The following is a 20,847-nucleotide window of genomic DNA, read 5'->3' on the forward strand; positions in this document are numbered from 1 at the left end:
TGCTGTGCGTTTAAGGCAAATAGACAAGGAAAACTTAGAAAAGGCTTTAGCTGTTGTCAACAACAGCATGAACACTCTGTCCAACAGGATTCATTCCCTGACAAACATAGTATCGTCTGCGATAGATATCATTCACACAGACATGTCCTTTTTATATTATGGGCAAAGTCAGCTGTGTTCCATCATGAGTTAGATTGGACGTTACAGACTTTGAAAAATGGCTGAGTTCCAAGGAAGTACATTAACCGTAGTGAATTGTTCACTGCTTTTAATTTATCCAAGGACCAACAGATAGTGGCAAAAATGGAAGCGAGGTTCACCATGCTTCACATAGAAGTTAGTAAAGTTGCCTTTCACAGTTGCAGAGAGTCCTTCAACAGTATGGCTCCTACATGGCATTATTAATCTGCCTGTTTCCACTTTTCGTTTTTCGAAATGCCTGAAACATCTTGCTGTGGGCAGGTATGGGTGACTAGGCGATAGCTATAATAAAGAAGAATAGGAGTTGCCCTTTGAAAACAAATGTCTGAACGGCGAAACAGAGGTCTTTCTCAGCAGAATCGAATGCAAGACTACTGTTGAATGATCTGCAAGCAGGTGTCCCTTCATACTGTTAGTCATTCAATGATCTGCAAGCAGGTGTCCCTTCATGGCCTTTGGAATGCAGGGTTTTTCTGAAGGGTACTCCCGTCCCTTTGATTCGACCAGCATTTTATATACTTTCGAATGGAAGTTATGTGGTGCTGAGTGACCAAAGCTGTTGCGTTATGCGACCTGGAATTGCCTACGCAATTTCAATCTCTAAGATCGTCACGTATTGTGGGCAAGTTTTATTCTCCCCCACAAAAGAGTTAAAAGTATAAGAAATGTGGCCTCAAATTGATACTGCTAATGTAATTTATGGTAAGCTGAGCAGACTAAAGGTGCTAATGTTCCAAAAACAAATCGCATTGACATCAGCTAGAGATGTATGCTCTCCATACCTGGTAACGGTTGGGTGCTAAGTTACTTAGTGTGTGGGCACCCTGGCACTAGCCAAGGTGCTCCCACATTGTTCAGGGCAAATTCCCCGGACTTTGTGAGTGCGGGGACACCATTACATGCGTGCACTATACATATGTCACGATATATGTATAGCGTCACAATGGTAACTCCGAACATGGCCATGTAACATGTCTAAGATCATAGAATTGTCACCCCAATGCCATTCTGGCATTGGGGAGACAATTCCATGATCCCCCGAGTTTCTAGCTCAGACCCGGGTACTTCCAAACTACCTTTCCCGGGGTTTCACTGCAGCTGCTGCTGCTGCCAACCCCTCAGACAGGTTTCTGCCCTCCTGGGGTCCAGCCAGGCATGGCCCAGGAAGGCAGAACAAAGGACTTCCTCAGAGAGAGGGTGTTACACTCTCTCCCTTTGGAAAATGGTGTCAGGGCTAGGGAGGAGTAGCCTCCCCCAGCCTCTGGAAATGCTTTGATGGGCACAGATGGTGCCCATCTCTGCATAAGCCAGTCTGCACCGGTTCAGGGATCCCTCAGCCCTGCTCTGGCGCGAAACTGGACAAAGGAAAGGGGAGTGACCACTCCCCTGACCTGCACCTCCCCTGGGAGGTGCCCAGAACTCCTCCAGTGTGCTCCAGACCTCTGCCATCTTGGAAACAGAGGTGCAGCTGTCACACTGGACTGCTCTGGGTGGCCGGTGCCAGCAGGTGACGTCAGAGACTGCTTCTGATAGGCTCCTTCAGGTGTTGCTAGCCTATCCTCTCTCCTAAGTAGCCAAACCCTCTTTTCTGGCTATTTAGGGTCTCTGCTTTGGGGAATTCCTTAGATAACGAATGCAAGAGCTCATCAGAGTTCCTCTGCATCTCTCTCTTCACCTTCTGCCAAGGAATCGACTGCTGACCGCGCTGGAAGCCTGCAAAACTGCAACAAAGTAGCAAAGATGACTACTGCGACCTTGTAACGCTGATCCTGCCGCCTTATCGACTGTTTTCCTGGTGGTGCATGCTGTGGGGGTAGTCTGCCTCCTCTCTGCACTAGAAGCTCCGAAGAAATCTCCCGTGGGTCGATGGAATCTTCCCCCTGCAACCGCAGGCACCAAAGAACGGCATCACTTGTCCTCTGGGTCTCCTCTCAGCACAACGAGCGAGGTCCCTTGAACTCAGCAACTCTGTCCAAGTGACTCCCACAGTCCAGTGACTCTTCAGTCCAAGTTTGGTGGAGGTAAGTCCTTGCCTCCCCACGCTAGACCGCATTGCTGGGAACCTCGTGTTTTGCAGCTACTCCGGCTCCTGTGCACTCTCCGAGGATTTCCTTTGTGCACAGCCAAGCCTGGGTCCCCGGCACTCTAACCTACATTGCACAACCTCCTGAGTTGTCCTCCGGCGTCGTGGCACTCTCTTGTGCAACTTCGGGTGAGCACCGATTCACTCCACTTCGTAGTGCCTGTTCTGGCACTTCTGCAGGTGCTGCTTGCTTCTGAGTGGGCTCTTTGTCTTGCTGGACGCTGTGAGAAAGTAGCCTCTTTCTAGCCTTGTTACCCCCACTTTTGGCCTGTTTGTGAGTGTATGTCAGGGTGTTTTCACTGTCTCACTGGGATCCTGCTAGCCAGGGCCCAGTGCTCATAGTGAAAACCCTATGTTTTCAGTATGTTTGTTATGTGTCACTGGGACCCTGCTAGTCAGGACCCCAGTGCTCATAAGTTTGTGGCCTATATGTATGTGTTCCCTGTGTGGTGCCTAACTGTCTCACTGAGGCTCTGCTAACCAGAACCTCAGTGGTTATGCTCTCTCATTCCTTTTAAATTGTCACTAACAGGCTAGTGACCAATTTTACCAATTTACATTGGCTTACTGGAACACCCTTATAATTCCCTAGTATATGGTACTGAGGTACCCAGGGTATTGGGGTTCCAGGAGATCCCTATGGGCTGCAGCATTTCTTTTGCCACCCATAGGGAGCTCTGACAATTCTTACACAGGCCTGCCACTGCAGCCTGAGTGAAATAACGTCCACGTTATTTCACAGCCATTTTACACTGCACTTAAGTAACTTATAAGTCACCTATATGTCTAACCTTTACCTGGTAAAGGTTAGGTGCAAAGTTACTTAGTGTGAGGGCACCCTGGCACTAGCCAAGGTGCCCCCACATTGTTCAGAGCCAATTCCCTGAACTTTGTGAGTGCGGGGACACCATTACACGCGTGCACTACATATAGGTCACTACCTATATGTAGCTTCACAATGGTAACTCCGAATATGGCCATGTAACATGTCTATGATCATGGAATTGCCCCCTCTATGCCATCCTGGCATAGTTGGCACAATCCCATGATCCCAGTGGTCTGTAGCACAGACCCTGGTACTGCCAAACTGCCCTTCCTGGGGTTTCACTGCAGCTGCTGCTGCTGCCAACCCCTCAGACAGGCATCTGCCCTCCTGGGGTCCAGCCAGGCCTGGCCCAGGATGGCAGAACAAAGAACTTCCTCTGAGAGAGGGTGTGACCCCCTCTCCCTTTGGAAAATGGTGTGAAGGCAGGGGAGGAGTAGCCTCCCCCAGCCTCTGGAAATGCTTTGTTGGGCACAGATGTGCCCAATTCTGCATAAGCCAGTCTACACCGGTTCAGGGGACCCCTTAGCCCTGCTCTGGCGTGAAACTGGACAAAGGAAAGGGGAGTGACCACTCCCCTGACCTGCACCTCCCCTGGGAGGTGTCCAGAGCTCCTCCAGTGTGCTCCAGACCTCTGCCATCTTGGAAACAGAGGTGCTGCTGGCACACTGGACTGCTCTGAGTGGCCAGTGCCACCAGGTGACGTCAGAGACTCCTTGTGATAGGCTCCTTCAGGTGTTGCTAGCCTATCCTCTCTCCTAGGTAGCCAAACCCTCTTTTCTGGCTATTTAGGGTCTCTGTCTCTGGGGAAACTCTAGATAACGAATGCAAGAGCTCAGACGAGTTCCTCTGCATCTCTCTCTTCACCTTCTGCCAAGGAATCGACTGCTGACCGCGCTGGAAGCCTGCAAACCTGCAACATAGTAGCAAAGACGACTACTGCAACTCTGTAACGCTGATCCTGCCGCCTTCTCGACTGTTTTCCTGGTGGTGCATGCTGTGGGGGTAGTCTGCCTCCTCTCTGCACTAGAAGCTCCGAAGAAATCTCCTGTGGGTCGACGGAATCTTCCCCCTGCAACCGCAGGCACCAAAAAGCTGCATTACCGGTCCCTTGGGTCTCCTCTCAGCACGACGAGCGAGGTCCCTCGAATCCAGCAACTCTGTCCAAGTGGCCCCGACAGTCTAGTGACTCTTCAGTCCAAGTTTGGTGGAGGTAAGTCCTTGCCTCACCTCGCTAGACTGCATTGCTGGGAACCGCGACTTTTGCAGCTACTCCGGCCTCCGTGCACTTCCGGCAGAAATCCTTTGTGCACAGTCCAGCCTGGGTCCACGGCACTCTAACCTGCATTGCACGACCTCCTAAGTTGTTCTCCGGCGACGTGGGACTTCTTTGTGTGACTTCGGGTGAGCACCATTTCACGCATCCTCGTAGTGCCTGTTTCTGGCACTTTTCCGGGTGCTACCTGCTGCTGAGAGGGCTCCTTCTCTTGCTCGACATCCCCTCTCTCTCCTGGTCCAATTTACGACCTTCTGGTCCCTCCAGGGCCACAGCAGCGTCCAAAAACGCTAACCGCACGATTTGCAGCTAGCAAGATTTGTTGGCGTTATTTCGGCGGGAAAACACTTCTGCACAACTCTCCACGGCGAGAGGGATCCGTCCACCAAAGGGGAAGTCTCTAGCCCTTTTCGTTCCTGCAGAAACCTCAGCTTCTTCTGTCCAGTAGAAGCTTCTTTGCACCCGCAGCTGGCATTTCCTGGTCATCTGCCCATCTCCGACTTGCTTGTGACTTTTGGACTTGGTCCCCTTGTTCCACAGGTACCCTAGATTGGAAATCTACAGTTGTTGCATTGGTGGTTTGTGACTTTCCTGCATTATTCCTCTAACACGACTTCTTTGTCCTTAGGGGAACTTTAGTGCACTTTGCACTCACTTTTCAGGGTCTTGGGGAGGGTTATTTTTCTAACTCTCACTATTTTCTAATAGTCCCAGCGACCCTCTACAAGGTCACATAGGTTTGGGGTCCATTCGTGGTTCGCATTCCACTTTTGGAGTATATGGTTTGTGTTGCCCCTATCCCTATGTTTCCCCATTGCATCCTATTGTAACTATACATTGTTTGCACTGTTTTCTAAGACTATACTGCATATTTTTGCTATTGTGTATATATATCTTGTGTATATTTCCTATCCTCTCACTGAGGGTACACTCTGAGATACTTTGGCATATTGTCATAAAAATAAAGTACCTTTATTTTTAGTATAACTGTGTATTGTGTTTTCTTATGATATTGTGCATATGACACTAAGAGGTACTGTAGTAGCTTCACACGTCTCATAGTTCAGCCTAAGCTGCTCTGCTAAGCTACCATTATCTATCAGCCTAAGCTGCTAGACACCCTATACACTAATAAGGGATAACTGGGCCTGGTGCAAGGTGCAAGTACCCCTTGGTACTCACTACAAGCCAGTCCAGCCTCCTACATTGGTTGTGCAGCGGTGGGATAAGTTCTTTGAGACTACTTACCACTCTTGTCATTGTACTTTTCATAAGAGAAAAATATACAAAACAAGTTCAGTGTATATACACATAGCCAAAAAGTTTTGCATTTCCTCTTTTCACTCTTTTCTAAGAGCTGAAAAGTACTTCTAACTTTCTGAAAAGTTCTAAAAAGTTTTAAAAGTTTTTTTTTCTCTGTCTTTCTAAAAGCTCTGACAAACTTTTTTCTCTTTTTCTATCACTTTAACTCTCTCTAAAAATGTCTGGCACAGGCCAAAATGTTGATCTGTCCAAACTTGCATATGATCACCTTAGCTGGAAAGGAGCAAGGAGTCTCTGCATAGAGAGAGGTTTGAGTGTAGGGAAGAATCCTTCTTTGGAATTATTGCTTAACATGCTTGGAGAACAAGATAAGGCCATAGGGACCACATCTGTTGAAAAAGTAGCAAATGGTTCCCAATCTGATCCAGGGACTCCCCCAGGAAAAGATTCAGGAAGGAAACTTCCAAGCCTGCCCATTACTAGACAGTCTAGCATAGTTGGTAATGATGATGAGCCACACCATGCAAATAGTGTTGTCTCACATCATAGCAAAAGCATTTATTCTCACCATACTGGTAGTGATGTTTCTGTTAGCCAAGCTGTTAGGGTGGCTTCTGTAAGGGACAGGTCTCCTTCTGTTCATTCTTCTGTGTCTAAGAATGTCCCTCCCACCAACCCTGATGACAGAATGTTAGAGAGGGAACTCAACAAGTTGAGAGTGGAACAAACCAGACTGAAGCTTAAAAAGCAACAGCTGGATTTGGATAGACAGTCTTTTGAACTAGAGAAAGAAAGACAGAAGTTGGGTTTAGATACCCATGGTGGCAGCAGCAGTATTCCCCATAGTCATCCTGCAAAAGAGCATGATTCCAGGAATCTGCACAAGATAGTTCCCCCTTATAAGGAGGGGGATGACATTAACAAGTGGTTTGCTGCACTTGAGAGGGCCTGTGCTGTACAGGATGTCCCTCAAAGGCAGTGGGCTGCTATCCTATGGCTATCATTTAGTGGAAAAGGTAGGGATAGGCTCCTTACTGTGAAAGAAAATGATGCTAATAATTTCCAAGTTCTTAAGAATGCACTCCTGGATGGTTATGGCTTAACCACTGAACAATACAGGAGAAGGTTCAGAGAGACCAAAAAGGAGTCTTCACAAGACTGGGTTGATTTCATTGACCATTCAGTGAAGGCTTGGAGGGGTGGTTACATGGCAGTAAAGTTACTGATTATGACAGCCTGTATAACTTGATCCTGAGAGAGCATATTCTTAATAATTGTGTGTCTGATTTGTTGCACCAGTACTTGGTGGACTCTGATCTGACCTCTCCCCAAGAATTGGGAAAGAAGGCAGACAAATGGGTCACAACAAGGGTGAACAGAAAAGTTCATACAGGGGGTGACAAAGATGGCAATAAGAAGAAAGATGGTGAAAAATCTCAAGATAAGCATGGGCATAAGGGTAAAACCAAAGATCCCACTTCAAATCTTAAACACTCTTCAGAGGGTGGGGATAAAACTAATTCTTCCTCTTCTTCTCAACTTGCACACATTAAAAAGCCTTGGTGCTTTGTGTGTAAAAACAGAGGCCATAGGCCAGGGGATAAGTCCTGTCCAGGTAAACCCCTTGAGCCTACCACCACTAATACATCAAGCTCTAGTGCCCCTAGCAGTAGTGGTACTAGTGGTGGGACTGCTGGCAACAGTCAAGCAAAGGGTGTAGTTGGTTACACTTATGGGTCCATCATAGAAACTGGGGTAGTCAGTCCCAAGACAGTTTCTGTCACACCTAGTGGCATTGGCCTTGCCACACTGGCTGCTTGTCCCCTTACAATGGATAAGTACAGGCAGACAGTTTCAATAAATGGTGTTGAGGCCTTGGCCTACAGGGACACAGGTGCCAGTATCACTTTAGTGACTGAAAACCTAGTGCACCCTGATCAACACATCATTGGACAACAGTATAAGATTATTGATGTCCATAACTCCACTAAGTTTCTTCCCTTAGCTATAATTCAGTTTAGTTGGGGTGGAGTTACTGGCCCTAAGCAGGTGGTGGTATCACCTAGCTTACCTGTAGACTGTCTCTTAGGTAATGACCTAGAGGCCTCAGGTTGGGCTGATGTAGAGTTTTATGCCCATGCAGCCATGCTGGGCATCCCTGAGGAATTGTTCCCTCTCATTTCTACTGAAATGAAAAAGCAAAGGAGAGAAGGCCTGAAAACTCAGGATCCCTCTCCATCAACAGGTAAAAAGGGTATCACAATATCCCCTAACCACCCTGGCATTCAGGATACCATTCCTGTGGTGGGAGAAACCTCTCCTGGGGTGGCACCTGTTCCAAGGGAAGCATCAGCTGGCAAAGCTGTACTCCCTGAGGTAGAAGTACCTCTCTGTGGGATAACTAACATTGGTGAGAAAAAGAGCACCATTTTAGTTAACATGGAGCATCCCTCCAACCCTCCCAGAGAAACTTTAGTGCAGAAACTCTGCACTGCCTCACAACACTTAGGACAGTGTCCCTGCCCTAGTGTGGAGCTCATAGGACAGCATCCCTGCCCTGCTCCAACTCAAGAGAAACAGCATCCCTGTTCTCTCTTCCAGCCATATGGACAAAGTTTTTGCCCAGCCATGGCTTTTCTGAGACAGCATCCCTGTCTGGCATTTCCATCACTACAAATAGGTTCAGTGGACAATTCCCACTGCTCTAAACTAAAACTTACTCATAGAAACTCTGAAAATACATCTTCACATTGTTGCTTAGCTAAAAAACTTCAAACAGGGTGGGTTACATCCCCACAGGGAAGTAACCATATAGTGGATGATAAAGGGAGTAACCAGTCTATTGCAGAGCTACTCTCTACTTATCACCACTTAGACAATAAAGTCTCAACTGGCCAAGGTTAGCCTTATTGTCCTTCGTTTGGGGGGGGGGGGTTTGTGTGAGAAAGTAGCCTCTTTCTAGCCTTGTTACCCCCACTTTTGGCCTGTTTGTGAGTGTATGTCAGGGTGTTTTCACTGTCTCACTGGGATCCTGCTAGCCAGGGCCCAGTGCTCATAGTGAAAACCCTATGTTTTCAGTATGTTTGTTATGTGTCACTGGGACCCTGCTAGTCAGGACCCCAGTGCTCATAAGTTTGTGGCCTATATGTATGTGTTCCCTGTGTGGTGCCTAACTGTCTCACTGAGGCTCTGCTAACCAGAACCTCAGTGGTTATGCTCTCTCATTCCTTTTAAATTGTCACTAACAGGCTAGTGACCAATTTTACCAATTTACATTGGCTTACTGGAACACCCTTATAATTCCCTAGTATATGGTACTGAGGTACCCAGGGTATTGGGGTTCCAGGAGATCCCTATGGGCTGCAGCATTTCTTTTGCCACCCATAGGGAGCTCTGACAATTCTTACACAGGCCTGCCACTGCAGCCTGAGTGAAATAACGTCCACGTTATTTCACAGCCATTTTACACTGCACTTAAGTAACTTATAAGTCACCTATATGTCTAACCTTTACCTGGTAAAGGTTAGGTGCAAAGTTACTTAGTGTGAGGGCACCCTGGCACTAGCCAAGGTGCCCCCACATTGTTCAGAGCCAATTCCCTGAACTTTGTGAGTGCGGGGACACCATTACACACGTGCACTACATATAGGTCACTACCTATATGTAGCTTCACAATGGTAACTCCGAATATGGCCATGTAACATGTCTATGATCATGGAATTACCCCCTCTATGCCATCCTGGCATAGTTGGCACAATTCCATGATCCCCGTGGTCTGTAGCACAGACCCTGGTACTGCCAAACTGCCCTTCCTGGGGTTTCACTGCAGCTGCTGCTGCTGCCAACCCCTCAGACAGGCATCTGCCCTCCTGGGGTCCAGCCAGGCCTGGCCCAGGATGGCAGAACAAAGAACTTCCTCTGAGAGAGGGTGTGACACCCTCTCCCTTTGGAAAATGGTGTGAAGGCAGGGGAGGAGTAGCCTCCCCCAGCCTCTGGAAATGCTTTGTTGGGCACAGATGTGCCCAATTCTGCATAAGCCAGTCTACACCGGTTCAGGGGACCCCTTAGCCCTGCTCTGGCGCGAAACTGGACAAAGGAAAGGGGAGTGACCACTCCCCTGACCTGCACCTCCCCTGGGAGGTGTCCAGAGCTCCTCCAGTGTGCTCCAGACCTCTGCCATCTTGGAAACAGAGGTGCTGCTGGCACACTGGACTGCTCTGAGTGGCCAGTGCCACCAGGTGACGTCAGAGACTCCTTGTGATAGGCTCCTTCAGGTGTTGCTAGCCTATCCTCTCTCCTAGGTAGCCAAACCCTCTTTTCTGGCTATTTAGGGTCTCTGTCTCTGGGGAAACTCTAGATAACGAATGCAAGAGCTCAGACGAGTTCCTCTGCATCTCTCTCTTCACCTTCTGCCAAGGAATCGACTGCTGACCGCGCTGGAAGCCTGCAAACCTGCAACATAGTAGCAAAGACGACTACTGCAACTCTGTAACGCTGATCCTGCCGCCTTCTCGACTGTTTTCCTGGTGGTGCATGCTGTGGGGGTAGTCTGCCTCCTCTCTGCACTAGAAGCTCCGAAGAAATCTCCCGTGGGTCGACAGAATCTTCCCCCTGCAACCGCAGGCACCAAAAAGCTGTATTACCGGTCCCTTGGTTCTCCTCTCAGCACGATGAGCGAGGTCCCTCAAATCCAGCAACTCTGTCCAAGTGGCCCCCACAGTTCAGTGACTCTTCAGTCCAAGTTTGGTGGAGGTAAGTCCTTGCCTCACCTCGCTAGACTGCATTGCTGGGATCCGTGACTTTTGCAGCTACTCTGGCCTCCGTGCACTTCCGGCGGAAATCCTTTGTGCACAGTCCAGCCTGGGTCCACGGCACTCTAACCTGCATTGCACGACCTCCTAAGTTGTTCTCCGGCGACGTGGGACTTCTTTGTGTGACTTCGGGTGAGCACCATTTCACGCATCCTCGTAGTGCCTGTTTCTGCCACTTCTTAGGGTGCTACCTGCTGCTGAGAGGGTTCCTTGTCTTGCTCGACATCCCCTCTCTCTCCCGGTCCAATTTGCGACCTTGTGGTCCTTCCAGGGCCACAGCAGCGTCCAAAAACGCTAACCACACGATTTGCAGCTAGCAAGGCTTGTTGGCGTTATTTCGGCGGAAAAACACTTCTGCACGACTCTCCACGGCAAGAGGGGTCCGTCCACCAACGGGGAAGTCTCTAGCCCTTTTTGTTCCTGCAGAAACCTCAGCTTCTTCTGTCCAGTAGAAGCTTCTTTGCACCCGCAGCTGGCATTTCCTGGGCATCTGCCCATCTCCGACTTGCTTGTGACTTTTGGACTTGGTCCCCTTGTTCCACAGGTACCCTAGATTGGAAATCCACAGTTGTTGCATTGTTGGTTTGTGTCTTTCCTGCATTATTCCTCTAACACGACTTCTTTGTCCTTAGGGGAACTTTAGTGCACTTTGCACTCACTTTTCAGGGTCTTGGGGAGGGTTATTTTTCTAACTCTCACTATTTTCTAATAGTCCCAGCGACCCTCTACAAGGTCACATAGGTTTGGGGTCCATTCGTGGTTCGCATTCCACTTTTGGAGTATATGGTTTGTGTTGCCCCTATCCCTATGTTTCCCCATTGCATCCTATTGTAACTATACATTGTTTGCACTGTTTTCTAAGACTATACTGCATATTTTTGCTATTGTGTATATATATCTTGTGTATATTTCCTATCCTCTCACTGAGGGTACACTCTGAGATACTTTGGCATATTGTCATAAAAATAAAGTACCTTTATTTTTAGTATAACTGTGTATTGTGTTTTCTTATGATATTGTGCATATGACACTAAGTGGTACTGTAGTAGCTTCACACGTCTCCTAGTTCAGCCTAAGCTGCTCTGCTAAGCTACCATTATCTATCAGCCTAAGCTGCTAGACACCCTATACACTAATAAGGGATAACTGGGCCTGGTGCAAGGTGCAAGTACCCCTTGGTACTCACTACAAGCCAGTCCAGCCTCCTACAGACGCCCCCTCTGTCCCCTCACGCAATTGGTGACATCCTGGTCCCTCCTGGGCCACAGCAGCATCCAAAAACCCTAACCGCGAGCTTTGCAGCTAGCAAGGCTTGTTTGCGGTTTTTCTGCGGGAAAACACTTCTGCACGACTCTTCACGACGTGGGACATCTATTCTCCAAAGGGGAAGTTTCTAGCCCTTGTCGTTCTTGCAAACTCCTCAGCTTCTACCATCCGGTGGCAGCTTCTTTGCACCCATAGCTGGCATTTCCTGGGCATCTGCCCACTCCCGACTTGATCGTGACTTTTGGACTTGGTCCCCTTGTTCCACAGGTACTCTCGTCTGGAAATCCATCGTTGTTGCATTGCTGGTGTTGGTCTTTCCTGCAGAATTCCCCTATCACGACTTCTGTGCTCTTTGGGGAACTTAGGTGCACTTTGCACCCACTTTTCAGGGTCTTGGGGTGGGCTATTTTTCTAACCCTCACTGTTTTCTTACAGTCCCAGCGACCCTCTACAAGGTCACATAGGTTTGGGGTCCATTCGTGGTTCGCATTCCACTTCTAGAGTATATGGTTTGTGTTGCCCCTATCCCTATGTGCCCCCATTGCATTCTATTGTGACTATACATTGTTTGCACTGTTTTCTATTGCTATTACTGCATATTTTGGTATTGTGTACATAAATCTTGTGTATATTTGCTATCCTCATACTGAGGGTACTCACTGAGATACTTTTGGCATATTGTCATAAAAATAAAGTACCTTTATTTTTAGTATATCTGTGTATTGTGTTTTCTTATGATATTGTGCATATGACACTAGTGGTACTGTAGGAGCTTCACTCGTCTCCTAGTTCAGCCTAAGCTGCTCTGCTAAGCTACCTTTTCTATCAGCCTAAGCTGCTAGACACCCCTCTACACTAATAAGGGATACCTGGGCCTGGTGCAAGGTGTAAGTACCCCTTGGTACTCACTACAGATGGCCTCTCCACTGGATCTGGAGGGGGCCTTGTGCCCAGTGTGCTTCATCCTGGCAAGGAGGGGCTGAGTGGATGCCTTCTTCCACTGGGTCTGGAGGGGGCCTTGTGCCCAGTGTGCTTCATCCTGTCAAGGAGGGGCTGAGTGGATGCCTTCTTCCACTGGGTTTGGAGGGGGCACTACGCCCTGTGATGTAGATGTTTTGGAGTGCAAGGTCACAGTCTCTCACCTGGGTGTCACAACTACAGCTTCTGCAGGGGCCAGGACGCACTGCAGCCCATGTAGTTACCACTACACACTGCTCTCCGGCAGTGATGGCTGCTCAGTGGATGCCAGTTGCGCTGCAGGTGGCAGTGCTGGCAGTTGTGGTGGTAGCCTCCAGGCCTTCACCTGCAGCCTTCAATGGCTGAAGTGCCATGGCTGGTGTTCTGTACCTCTTCCTGACCTTGGCAGATTGTGGTGCCTCCTTGCTTCTGCCAGCTGGAGTCTTTGACTTAGGCATGCTGGCTGGTTGTGCCTCCTTCCCCTTGCTGGCTGCTGTCCCCTTCTTGCCCTTGCCAGGTGGCGGACCCTTCTTGGCCTTGGCAGGTGTTGCTGGCACACTGGCTGGGCTGACGGGTGCCTCCTTGGAGCCTCTCAAAGCTGCAGAAACCACAGTGGGCGTGGACTGGGTGGCTGAGGTGCTGGGATGGGTTCTGGTCACCCTGGCCCGGGGTGAAGGACAGTGGGGAGGGAATAGGTCAATGTTGGCGAGGAAAAGCTTCTTAGGGACACTGGGGCGTGAAGAGGGTGAAGGTTTGGGAGTGGAGGAAGAGGGAGTGATTTTAGGAGGTGTCAGTCTTCTGTGTTTGGGTGAAGGTGCATGGGCTGGATGCTGTTGTGAGGTGGATGCCTGTTGTGTGGGTGTGTGCTTGCATTTGTGTACTTTGGGAGGAGGGGTCACAGACACAGTGGGAGAGGACACAGGGGATGTGTGCATGGATGTGGGGGTGGTGACTGCCAGTGAGGGGCGTGTAGTGATAGGCGTGCTGGTGATGGATGTAGTGGATGAGGATGTAGTGCATGCAGGTATAAGTGGAGACGCTACTGGGAGGGAGGTAGACGTGGGCAAAGTCATGATTCAGAATCTGTACTCACCCCCTTGTGGCTGCTGTGATGCCTTCAAGCGCCCATCCAACTCCAGATAGGCTACCGCCAGGATGCGGAACATCAGGGGGGTCAGGGTATGATGGGCACCCCTTCCTCGCCCCGAGTGGGAAGGGTATGCCCAGACGTGGGTCCCTTGCTCCCCATGCCATTGAAGTCAAGCTAGTCTGGCTGATGAGGGGTGATACCCTGAAACTGGTCCCAGGATGCTTGATTCCGGTCCAGGGAGGACCTATCTGGCAGTTCGGGCTGGCCTGTTCCCATGGGGAACAGGGCAAAGACTGATTTGCATATGGCTGGGTCCAAACTGGAATGGCATGGGTGGCACAAAAAAAAACAATGGATTTAGGCACAGATCTCTGTACTGGGGGGTGAATGTTTGACATTGTTCAGCATTCCGTCCATCACTTGTTCTTTTTGCATTTGTCGCCCCAAGTGGGAAGGGTATGCCCAGACGTGGGTCCCTTGCTCCCCATGCCACTGGAGTCAAGCTAGCCTGGCTGATGAAGGGTGATACCCTGAAACTGGTCCCAGGATGCCTGATTCCGGTCCAGGGAGGACCTGTCCTGGCAGTTCGGGCTGGACTGTTCGCATGGGGAACAGGGTCAAGACTGATTTGCAAATGGCTGGGTCCAAACTGGAATGGTATGGGTGGCAAAAAAACGATGGATTTAGTCCCAGATCTCTGTACTGGGGGTGAATGTTTGACATTGTTCAGCATTCCGTCCATCACTTGTTCTTTTTGCATATTTTAAAATATGTGTGAATATGACCCTCTAATCACCGTTTTTCACCCTAGAGTTCAACCGCTGAGGATAAATAGGAGATGGAGACATCCCCCGTGGACCTAGCGACATTGGAGGACAGGCATATTATCCTGACCTACAGATTTGACAGGGCCACAATCCAAGAGCTGTGTGCCGAATTGGAGCTAGACCTGATTTCAGCTATCCGCCACCCCACAGGTATCCCCCCTCTAATACAGGTCCTGTCAGTGCTCCATTTCCTGGCAAGTAGGTCCTTCCAAGCAACAGGTGCCATTGCATCAGGGATGTCTCAGCCGATGTTCTCAAACGTGCTGATCGGTGTTGTCTGCCTTGCTGAAAAACATGCGCAGCTACATCGTACTCCCCCAGGTGGAGGATTTGGCCACGGTGAAGGCTGACTTTTATGCCCTGGGACATATCCCCAACATCATTGGTGCCATTGATGGTACACATATTGCATTTGTCCCCCCCTGGAGAAATGAACAAGTGTTTAGGACTAGAAAAAGATTTCACTCTCCGAATGTGCAGATGGTGTGTTTGGCGGACCAGTACATCTCCCATGTCAATGCCAAGTATCCTGGCTCTGTGCATGATGCCTTTATCTTGAGGAATAGCAGCATTCCATATGTGATGTCTCAACTCCAGAGACACAGGGTGTGGCTAATAGGTGAGCCCATGGTCCGCACCCAGTTGAAATAGGTATATGGGTGTGGGTTTGGCCCTAAGGGTGAGTGTGTGGCTAACAGGTATCCCTCGATATTTACAGGTGACTCTGGTTACCCCAACCTCTCATAGCTACTGACCCCAGTGAGGAATGCCAGGACACGGGCAGAGGAACGTTACAATGAGGCACATGGGCGAACAAGGAGGATCATTGAGAGAACTTTTGGCCTCCTGAAGGCCAGATTCTGGTGCCTCCATCTGACAGGTGGATCCCTGTACTACTCACCCAAGAAGGTGTGCCAGATCATCGCTGCATGTTGCAGAACCTGGCCTTGAGACGCCAGGTGTCTTTTCTGCAAGAGGATGAGCCTGGAGATGGTCGTGTGGCAGCGGTGGAGCCCATGGACAGTGACGAAGAGGAGGCAGAGGAAGAAGATGTGGACAACAGAAGTACACTCATTCAACAGTACTTCCAGTGACACACAGGTAAGACACTGTAACTTCACCTTCCATTGCACTTTAGTGTTTGACATTGAACATGGCAGAATGAGTTCCCTATTTCTATGGCCATTTACTGTACCCTTTGGCATCTCTATTTTCAGATCTCGGTACCCACTCTGGCTCCTGATGTGTTTACTGCTGCCTGCTACAGGTCATACCTATGTAAATATTATGGTACATTTGAATTGCACTGTTTACAGTTTGTTGGAATAATACGTTTCAAATAATTGACAGACTCCATACTTGTAATAGTTCCAAGGGTGTTTATTTCAGTGCTGAAAAGTAAATGGGGATGTGCAACGGGCTGGGTTGATGATGGAGGAAAGTCCAGGATAGAGTTCAGTCTATTTGTATCACAGGTGCATTGTCCAAGGGGGCATTTGAAGTGGAGCAATGGCAGTTCAAGGTGGACAGGGTGACAGAGTGGGACAGAAGGGTGACATTCAGGAGAGTCTTATTTCCTGGGGGGGGGTCTTGGCAATGTTCTCTGGCTTCTGCCTGGATCGCAGGGACCGTTTGCGGGGTGGTTCTCCTTCTGCAGGGTGTGGGGTGCTGGTGGCCTGTTGGCTCTGTGGCAGGACCTCCTGTCCACTAGCGCCGGCAGAGGTGGAGGGCTGTTCATCAGTGTGGCTAGTGTCAGGGGCCCGCTGGGTGGGTGCTGTGCTGGTGTTTCCTGAGGGGGGAGGCTCTGTGGTGGTTTAGGACTATGGTTGGGTAACCGACTGTCCAGAGGTCCCTTATGGGCCAGGTTGGTCATCCAGATCCAGGCGTGCAGAGCTGCTGTCATCACTGTGGGCCTCTTCTGGGGGGACTGGATGTTGCTGGCACCTCCTTACCGGTGACGTGGAGTGGGGGTCCTGTGGGGATGTAAATGCAGTGTTATTGTATCTACGTGTGCCATCTTGTGCATGGGTATGTTTCCCTCTATGGTTGTTATTAGCAAGGCAGCTTTAGCGTGTGTGAGTTGTGCTTGGTTTGGCTAAGTGATTGTCACTAGTGTGCATGCTGTGGTGATCGGTGTCCATGCAGGTTTGTGGTGGGTGTCCATGCATTGGTGTTGCATGCAGGGCTTGGTATTGAGATGGGTGGGTTGTGATGGTGGGGTATATGTGAGATGGTGGAGTGATAGGGGTAAGGGTAGGGGTAGGAGTTTGTGATGGCATACAGGTGGGGGGAGGGGGAGTAGTAAAGATTTGACTTACCAGAGGACCTCAGGATGCATGATCGTCAAGACTTGCTCCTCCCATGTTGATAGTTGTGGGGGAGGAGGTGGGGGTCCACCGCCAGTCCTCTGTACAGCTGCCTGGTGTCTTGCAACCACGGAATGCTCCTTCCCCCGTAGATCTTTCCACCTCTTCCTGATGTCATCCCTTTTTCTTGGGTGCTGTCCCACGGCGTTGACCCTGTCCATGACTCTCCGCCATAGCTCCATCTTCCTAGCAATGGACGTCTGCTGCACCTGTGATCCGAATAGCTCTAGCTCTGCCCGGATGATTTCCTCCACCATGAACCTTAGCTCCTCCTCTGAGAACCTGGGGTGTCTTTGTGGTGCCATGGGGGTAGTGTGAGTGGTATGGGGTGATGTGTTGGGGTGTGTGGTGTGAGGTGCGTGGATGGTGTATGGGTGATGGTGTTATGTGGCTCTGATTCAGTGGGTGCTCCTGGGTTGTCTCTCTCTCAGTTGGATTTTTTTTTCCTTTGTAAGGGGTTGTGGGTATTGTGAGTGGGTGTTTTATATTGGATTGGGTGTGTGGGTGTGGTGTGTGTATGTGTGTCAGGTGTGTGTAGTTTGAATTGTCCAATGTGGTGTAGTTTTGTCAGTGTGTGTGTATTTTGAGCGCAGCGGTGTGTACCGCCAATGGTTTACCGCTGTTGAATGTTTGCCACAGTGATTCGTGGGTCATGATGCTGTGGGCGTATTTCTGTTGGCATAATGGTGTGGGTTTTGGTACCGCCAGTTTATCACTGACCTTTGGGCTGGCAGACTTGTGTGCATGTCTGTTTAGTGGCGTTTTTCTCTGTGTGGGTCATAATACCGGTGGCGGTATACTGCCGCGGTCACAGTATGTTGGCGGCCGTCAGCACAGCGGTAAGTGGCATTTACCACCAATGTTGTAATGAGGGCCTGTATGTTGTAACTATACCTGTGTGTTGACCCGAGACAAAGCGAGGGGCTGGCCGGCTAATCTTGAAACCCCCAGAGGAATTCACAAAACGTGCCTGACATCCATTGGTGTCTATTGGCCAAATCAACCATCCGCCCGGACTAGAAAGTGAAGAGTTATAGGTTCCAGCCTGAAGCTTTGCATCTATTTCTTCCTCAGTGACATTCAGGAAGTATTGCCAATTATCAAACCTTGCCAGTGTGGAGATACCGGTCTTGTTCATTTCTTTCATTTTCGCTAACCCCAGACAGGATGTCTGTTGAATGGTGTCATTCAAAAAGATCATTTGCGCAGGAATAAGGCACATTCAAAACAAAGCTTCCCTACCCTGTATTTGTCAATCTTGTGTTCCCCATAAGTAGTAGGAGGGGATACCTTTCCTCATCAACTTCAAAGTGACAGTTGTCTCGCCCTGGAAATGACGTCACTTCTGTTACTGGGACTTCCGTGCCCCTTAGAACTCGTCCCGGAACTGACGTAGGTGTAGTGGTGTCACGTGGTTTGTGACCTCATGGTGTCACGTGTTAGTCATGTGCCAGGCTCCTAGCCCCTGGGTATTGGTCTATGGGCTGTGTAAAATGAAGGCCTTGGTGTTGTGCAACCAGTTTCAGAGCCTAAGAGGAGAGGTCTGGACATGTCAGACATTCAGGACCAAGTCGCTGCTTGGGGGTCCCTTCACAGGACGGAGAAATGGGCGGGCAGGCCAAACTTCCTCATTGTTGGCTAATCCAAAAAGAGGGGCTGGTCAAATGGTGCTTTTGTTAGAGCCAGCTTATCAATTTAGAAAAGGCATATCTATAACAGATATAGCCCTAAGTATTCCAAGGACAGGCCTTAAGGGGTGACAGGCACTGCAAATGTAAAACAGATGTACACCGCACAGGCCTTTTCCAGGACAGCCATCAAAGGGGGCTCAGTAGAGTGTAAATTATAAACTGACCATGCAATTAAAAGTTTGAAACAAAACAATGGACCAGTAATGCAAACCTAAAACAGATGCAAGCCCCAAGAGTTCCCAGGACAGGACTCAAACGGATGAGGTAAGGAAATGCCTCCTTGGCATGGTTACACCCTGACTTTTTCCCTTTGCTGATGCCAAGTTATGATTTGAAAGTGTGCTGGGACCCTGCTAACCAGGCCCCAGCACCAGTGTTCTTTCCCTAAACTGTACCTTTGTCTCCACAATTGGCACAACCCTGGCACCCAGGTAAGTCCCTTGTAACTGGTACCCCTGGTACCAAGGGCCCTGATGCCAGGGAAGGTCTCTAAGGGATGCAGCATGTCTTATGCCATCCTGGGGACCCCTCACTCAGCACATGCACACTGCTTGCCAGCTTGTGTGTGCTGGTGGGGAGAAAATGACTAAGTCGACATGGCACTCCCCTCAGGGTGCCATGCCAACCTCACACTGCCTATGGCATAGATACGTCACCCCTCTAGCAGGCCTTACAGCCCTAAGGCAGGGTGCACTATACCACAGGTGAGGGCATAGGTGCATGAGCACTATGCCCCTACAGTGTCTAAGCAAAACCTTAGACATTGTAAGTGCAGGGTAGCCATAAGAGTATATGGTCTGGGAGTCTGTCAAACACGAACTCCACAGCACCATAATGGCTACACTGAAAACTGTGAAGTTTGGTATCAAACCTCTCAGCACAATAAATGCACACTGATGCCAGTGTACATTTTATTGTGAAATACACCCAGAGGGCATCTTAGAGATGCCCCCTGAAAACATACCCGACTTCCAGTGTGGGCTGACTAATTTGGCAGCCTGTCACACACCAGACATGTTGCTGGCCACATGGGGAGAGTGCCTTTGTCACTCTGTGGCCAGGAACAAAGCCTGTACTGGGTGGAGGTGCTTCTCACCCCCCCCTGCAGGAACTGTAACACCTGGCGGTGAGCCTCAAAGGCTCACCCCCTTTGTTACAGCGCCACAGGGCATCCCAGCTAGTGGAGATGCCCGCCCCTCCGGCCACTGCCCCACTTTTGGCAGCAAGGCTGGAGGAGATAATGAGAAAAACAGGGAGGAGTCACCCCCCAGTCAGGACAGCCCCTAAGGTGTCCTGAGCTGAGGTGACTCTTACTTTAGAAATCCTCCATCTTGCAGATGGAGGATTCCCCCTATAGGATTAGGGATGTGCCCCCCTCCCCACTGGGAGGAGGCACAAAGAGGGTGTAGCCACCCTCAGGGCCAGTAGCCATTGGCTACTGCCCTCCCAGACCTAAACACCCCCCTAAATTGAGTATTTAGGGGCTTCCAGAACTGAGGAAGATATATTCCTGCAACCTAAGAAGAAGAAGGACTACTGACCTAAAAGCCCTGCAGAGAAGACGGAGACAACAACTGCTTTTGCCCCAGCCCTACCAGCCTGTCTCCCCACTTCGAGAAAAACTGCAACAGTGACTCATCCCACAGGGTCCAGTGACCTCTGAAGCCTCAGAGGACTACCCTGCATCTAAAAGGACCAAGAAGCTCCAGAAAACAGCGGCCCTGTTCAACAAACCTGCAACTTTGCAACAAAGAAGCAACTTTTAAAGACCACACGTTTCCCGCCGGAAGCGTGAGACTTTCCACTCTGCACCCGACGCCCCTGGATCGACCTGCGGAAAACTAACACCACAGGGAGGACTCCCCGGTGACTGCGAGCCCATGAGTAGCCAGAGTTGACCCCCCTGAGCCCTCACAGTGACGCCTGCAGAGGGAATCCAGAGGCTCCCCCTGACCGCGACTGCCTGCTTCAAGGAACCCGACACCTGGAAACCACACTGCACCCGCAGCACCCAGGACCTGAAGGATCCGAACTCCAGTGCAGGAGCGACTCCCAGGCGACCCTCTGCCTAGCCCAGGTGGTGGCTACCCCGAGGAGCCCCACCTGTGCCTGCCTGCATCGTTGAAGAGACCCCTGGGTCTCCCCATTGAATCTTATTGAAAACCCGATGCCTGTTTGCACTCTGCACCCGGC

The 20,847-nt window shown here is 49.9% G+C and overlaps 1 protein-coding gene across 1 annotated transcript in view; it reads right to left on the reverse strand.

Annotated features, from left to right (window-relative positions):
• DNAH17 (dynein axonemal heavy chain 17) overlaps window positions 1-20,847 on the reverse strand; it is a 7,556,186-nt gene that overhangs the window by 5,785,339 nt on the left and 1,750,000 nt on the right. The gene's annotated exons all lie outside the window — the stretch shown is intronic.

This window comes from Pleurodeles waltl, chromosome 7, assembly GCF_031143425.1.
Source record: "Pleurodeles waltl isolate 20211129_DDA chromosome 7, aPleWal1.hap1.20221129, whole genome shotgun sequence".
In the NCBI taxonomy this organism is placed as follows: Eukaryota; Metazoa; Chordata; class Amphibia; order Caudata; family Salamandridae; genus Pleurodeles; species Pleurodeles waltl.